Source organism: Carassius gibelio, chromosome A7 (assembly GCF_023724105.1).
Source record: "Carassius gibelio isolate Cgi1373 ecotype wild population from Czech Republic chromosome A7, carGib1.2-hapl.c, whole genome shotgun sequence".
NCBI lineage: Eukaryota > Metazoa > Chordata > Actinopteri > Cypriniformes > Cyprinidae > Carassius > Carassius gibelio.
The window spans coordinates 10978302-10984237 of record NC_068377.1 but is presented as its reverse complement, the minus strand read 5'-3'; the positions used below and the strand labels follow the sequence as shown (position 1 = coordinate 10984237).

General features: G+C 35.2%; 2 long non-coding RNA genes across 2 annotated transcripts; both read right to left on the bottom strand.

Moving 5' to 3' along the window:
- LOC128017718 (uncharacterized) lies at positions 1 to 2308 on the bottom strand. The gene is made up of 2 exons (XR_008184514.1): positions 2221 to 2308; positions 1 to 1213 (listed from the first exon to the last, which is right to left on the bottom strand). It is a non-coding gene; the product is annotated as an uncharacterized LOC128017718 (long non-coding RNA).
- Positions 2309 to 4219: 1911 nt separating this feature from the next.
- LOC128017714 (uncharacterized) lies at positions 4220 to 5936 on the bottom strand. The gene is made up of 4 exons (XR_008184510.1): positions 5880 to 5936; positions 5235 to 5267; positions 5060 to 5141; positions 4220 to 4978 (listed from the first exon to the last, which is right to left on the bottom strand). It is a non-coding gene; the product is annotated as an uncharacterized LOC128017714 (long non-coding RNA).

Genomic DNA, 5936 nt, shown 5'->3' with positions numbered 1-5936 from the left:
TTCATTCACAAATCAATATTTATTCAGCACTACTTTGTACAAATAGGAAGCCAAAACATTTTGAACATCGCACCTGTTCTTTAAACATGCAAAATGTTACTAAGTTATGAGCACAGAAAACTAAACACATCAATTCATAGATTACACAATATAAACAATAGAAAATTTTTGTCTTAAAGATGGGGAGATGGTTAATGACGTTATTAGTGAAAATTAAAAATAATTATCAGTAAACTTATTGATACAACATAATTTAGTGCAACAAAAAATACATGATAAATAGATATGAAACAATTCAGCAGATACTGCACAAAGTAAAACTGTGAGCGTCGTATATGAGGCTCCTGGTATAAATGTCTGATGGTGATGTGCTTTAATTACACGACATGCAGGAAAAAATTTAGGCTAACTCAGGCGCACGATTTTCTATTTCATTCCCTCGATTTCGTGTACACTATTTATACATCAAGAGAACGAATTAGTAAATTGTGCATACGATTTAGCAAATCAATGAAATGTAAAAGTAATCGTGCACGTTTAGTACATCGAGGGAACAAATTAGTAAATCATGGACATGATTTCTTTCTTTTTCTTGCATGTCATGATCAGGGCTCTGTGCTCACTATCAGAGGATAAAACTAAACAATATAACAATTACCAAAGAACCATAATTTTTGAGCTTCTCAGAAGAAAAACATTCATAAAGCGTAAAGATATGAAAAATGAACAATATAGAGATTTCTAGCATCTCTCCTGTATTATTTGTCCCACCCGAAAAAACTAAGTTTTTTAAGAAAGTGAGCATATCGACTTTCTCAGAAGAATCTGTGATCTGTGATTACTGACTGTGGAGAAGACTCTTTCAGACAGAGTTAGGTGAAGGACAGCCGATAGAGAAGAGGAAGAGGGTGTTTCTTACCCCAGCAGCAGAAGACAGGCTCTTCTGAGGGAAGGACAGGAGGCTTGATGCAGTGTTTTGCTGTAGAACAAGGCTCCTTCTCAGCACCTGATCTTCTTCAGAAAAGAGTTCCTCTAGTGTAGAGTCAGACACTCAGACCTCTTGCAAACTGGAATCTTTTAATAACATTTAGCATATTATTGTAGCCATGTTCATTGTTTTTATTATAACACATGGCAAGCTTATGAGAAAATTGTTAAACGTGTTCTTCCTCCTCTTCTTCATCCTGGGCCTGCACTGTCAACATCCTCTGAGCTGAAAGGGAGGATCATCTTGTTAATGTTGCTCATGTATGTTCACAACCAGTCAAAATCTGGAATCTTTTCTTTATGGTTTTCAAGAGAAGTCTCTTCTGCTCACCAAGGCTAGATTAATTTGATAAAAATTTTTTTTAAAGTAATTGTAAAAAAAAAAAAAAAGAAAACAGAAAGAAAGAAATAACAGTTTTCATACTCTTTTTTTTAATATACTTAAACATATTTATTGGAATAATTATGAGGCAAAGCTGAATTTTTCAGTAACTTTACTCCAGTCTTCAGTGTCACATGATCTTTTTCATATACTGATTTGCTGATCGGGAAACATTGCTGATTATCACAAATCAGTGCATTTACATGCACCCAATCGCATTATTGCCGCTAAGATCAAAGTGTACATCTGCTCATGACATACATGATGTAAATCACATCTGCAGTTAGCTTACTACGGTCCTTAGTTCCACTGAACTCTATTGGTAACGAAGGAACTTGTGACCACAGTTGGTTTTAGGGAAACGCACCCCATATTAGAAATGATGGGGAACAAAACTTAGCATTTCTGGAAAGTTGAATTTTTTCTTCATTATTATTTTATAAAACACAAAGTTCAAAACATTGAAAAAAAAGGTAATCTTTTGTAAAATTACAAAAGTCTTCTCTACCACTGGTTTTCAATTTTATGCATTCTTGCTATTAGCCAACCACCCCCAAATAAAATAAATATAACTGTAGTGTAGACAAAATGTTTGGGCAGCACAACTGTTTCCAACACTGATTATAATCAGAAAAATGTATTGAGCAGTAAATCATCATATTAGAATGATTTCTGAAGATCATGTGACACTGAAGACTGGAGTAATTAATGCTGAAAATATAGCTGTGCATTATAGAAATAAATTAAACTTTTAAAATATATTTAAAACTTTTGACTCACTGTGTACATTGCCACATTTAAATGAAAACTCAACTTGTAATAAACAAAGCACACATTCTCAAAGAACTTACATTCTGGTGATTACTTCCTTCCCTCACTGCTGTCAGTTCCCTTCAGTCATTCCCAGACATCCTTGTTTTTAATCTTTCCCTCAAATCTACAGAAACAAACATCATTTTACAGACAATTTGGATAAGTCACGAATTGCAATAGTTATATAACTATAATCACAATGCTAAATTATATATATATATATATATATATATATATATATATATATATATATATATATATATATATATATATATATATAATTATAAATATATATTGAATCGGCACACAAGTATCGGGATAGGATTGAATTGGCAGATTAGCGTATCATCCCAGCCCTAGTTACTACAGTCAAAACAATGAAACTCTCTTCAAGAGCGCACAATAACTGATATTTAAAACTGTTAAAAGAAAAGGCTCAAAATATTGCACACATATAATACACAACAATATCTCTTCCTTTTGTGTTTTGAACATTTCTGTGAGTAATGCTACACGCTGTGACTCTGTGTTGCTTCAAGTGCATCATTCTGCGCACTGGTTGTGTTTACGTGCTGCACGCTGTATAGGAGCCATACCCTTTCGTATTATAATACATTAGCACAATGAAAGATTCTTGTTCTGTCCCATCTACCACATGTTGCTGCCTTCATTACTGTGCTATAAATTTAAAAGAAATGTATTTTACACACACATACATTATACACACACACACACACACACACACATATATATAGACGGTTTCAACGGCAACAACATAAACAAACGTTACTGCGCATGCGCGCTTTTGTGGACCTAACCTAACCGGTAGACTTCCAAATAGAATCAATAACAACAGCCAAGTCCCTCTAGAGTAGATATTTTTTGATAACAAACAAAATATGTTTTCTGTGTGGATCAGGCGGACTTGATGAAAATGCAAATTCATCCTTTGCCAGCAGGAGATGTTTTAAAGCATAGACATAAAGTGCGAGAAATAGAGGTTTCCCCAGTAACAGCTGTAAACAAAGCAGAGCTGGTACGCACACGCTGCTTTATCAGGCATATAACATGCAAGTCTTCCTTCAGAAATACAGCGATATAAAAACACCTGTGCCTCGTTTTGATATTTAAACATATAAATGTTAGGAATTATTAAACGTGCAGTACGTAACGTTACTCATGTTTATTCAGCGAAGCCTTTTTGAAAATCTATCAGTTTTAAAATTGTGGCGAGTCTCCAAAAATAAATAAATGTATGGGAAACATCCCGCAGCACAACCACCTGAGCCCAACTTCAGTCTACTCATCACCTTGCCTTTAACTGCGTTTGTAGATGGCACCGCAGCCAGACCGATATACACAACACAGACCGGAATATATATATATCAGTTTGAGACCAAAGGTTTGGACATACCTTCTCATTCAAAGAGTTTTCTTTATTTTCATGACTATGAAAATTGTAGATTCACACTGAAGGCATCAAAACTATGAATTAACACATGTGGAATTATATATGGAATTATATACATAACAAAAAAGTGTGAAACAACTGAAAATATGTCATATTGTAGGTTCTTCAAAGTAGCCACCTCTTGTTTTGATTACTGCTTTGCACACTCTTGGCACTCTCTTGATGAGCTTCAAGAGGTAGTCACCTGAAATGGTCTCCAACAGTCTTGAAGGAGTTCCCAGAGAGATGCTTAGCACTTGTTGGCCCTTTTGCCTTCTGTCTGCGGTCCAGCTCACCCCTAAACCATCTCGATTGGGTTCAGGTGCGGTGACTGTGGAGGCCAGGTCATCTGGTGCAGCACCCCATCACTCTCCTTCTTGGTCAAATAGCCCTTGATGCCTTCAGTGTGACTCTACAATTTTCATAGTCATGAAAATAAAGAAAACTCTTTGAATGAGAAGGTGTGTCCAAACTTTTGGTCTTTACTGTAAAATATATATTTTACAGTTTATATATATATATATATTATATATATATATATATATATATATATATATATATATATATATATATATATATATACACACACACACACACACACACACACTTTTGCACATCCTGTCATACCAGTGACTGGGTGTTACTGCAATAGACTTTGCAGCATTAAGGTTAACGATTAATCGATTATTTGATCATTAATTTAAATGACGATCGATCATGGAAATGATTGAAAATTGACATCCCTACACAGAAGTATAGAAAATTCTACATTGATTTAAATTTTTTTTTGCAAAATACGACACTGATATCGGATCGGAATTACTGTCTCTTCTCATAGTGACAGCCAATCACATTAGTTTTCTGGTATTGCATGCACTTGATTGGCTTGCGTCTGCGCTAGTTTATTTGCATAAGGCGTTCTGACTGGAGGACGGCTGCATTGGCGCTTGAAAAGTCTTCAACTTCTATTTAGAATTTCTAGAATTAATTTCACCATGCTTGACGTCACTCCATTTAAAAGTAAACGAGAGGCGTTGACGCCCCGTGTGATGGGGCGTTATATGTCTGGATACCGCTGCACAAATCTTTCAACAACGAGAAATGTAGTTCCTGCACGGACTTACATCCAGGACAGCAGAATGGTCAGGATGACCTGAAACACATAACCAACTGAAATCAATTTAAAAGTATTTAGTCTTGCCTGAGTGATGCTGAAACAACCAGGTTTAGTTTTTCACCCAGGAGAAACTGCTTCCTGTGGAACAGTCTCCATGAAGAATGATCTCTTGATCCTGGATCCTTGCTGCCATCCACGCAGAGATGATTTGGAGGATATGTGGTTGGGTCTAAAGGGTAATGAATCAATGTTACAAGAATACTGATAGCAGCACTATTGATCCTGTAGCTTATGTAAATGTTTTCAGTACCGAACAAGTCAGGAACCAAATTAGTACCAGTTCTCTACTTGTAATAGTTGTCTTGTTGCTGCTGCCCAGACTGTCTCTTCCCCTGATGATAAATATATGTGTTCATTTTAAAACAATAAATAATACATTTAAATTACTAGGTGGTAACAAATATATTTCCTTATAAGGAACTCACTGAATTATGGACTCAACTGGTGGTTGTCAGGCCCTAAAAAAAGTGAACAATTTGTTTACTTTTTGTGAAACGAAAGTATCAGATCAATTTGAGAATTAAACTAGCATTAAAAAGCATGCATGTGAAAAACACCAACACCAATAATGAACAGATGACAGAATTTACAAGCCTGCCACTTGAGGGAGAAAAGGGGAAATTATTAATCCCACATAACGTTACACTGAACATGATTTCGGCAGCCTCGGTCTAATTAACGTTAAACTTTATATTTAACGTTATATCGGTTTATATTCAAGTTCACAGCATGGCTAGCATGAGCATCATCAAGCTCGAGCAGCAGGTATTCAAACAAACTAATTAACGTTACTACGGTTAACCATTTAATAATTAGAAAGTTAATACTGTATAGTTTATAGTGATACATTTCAAATAATTTAAAACAGGTAAGGTTATATTCGATTTTTACAGTTAACGTTACCTTAGACCACCTCTGAGACTGCTTTTGAGCTAATTAACCAAACAGAGCATTTATTTATTAAATTGAAAGAGAAAACCTACAAAAATACAAAACAGTACTCCTCTTTGATGGCATTTAACGTTATATCAGTTAAAATCTATGAATAAAAGTAGATTTATAGGACTTACCTTTCCTCCGTGTCCGTCCGCTGGAAGTTGACCGTTACAAAATGACGGGCACGCGCA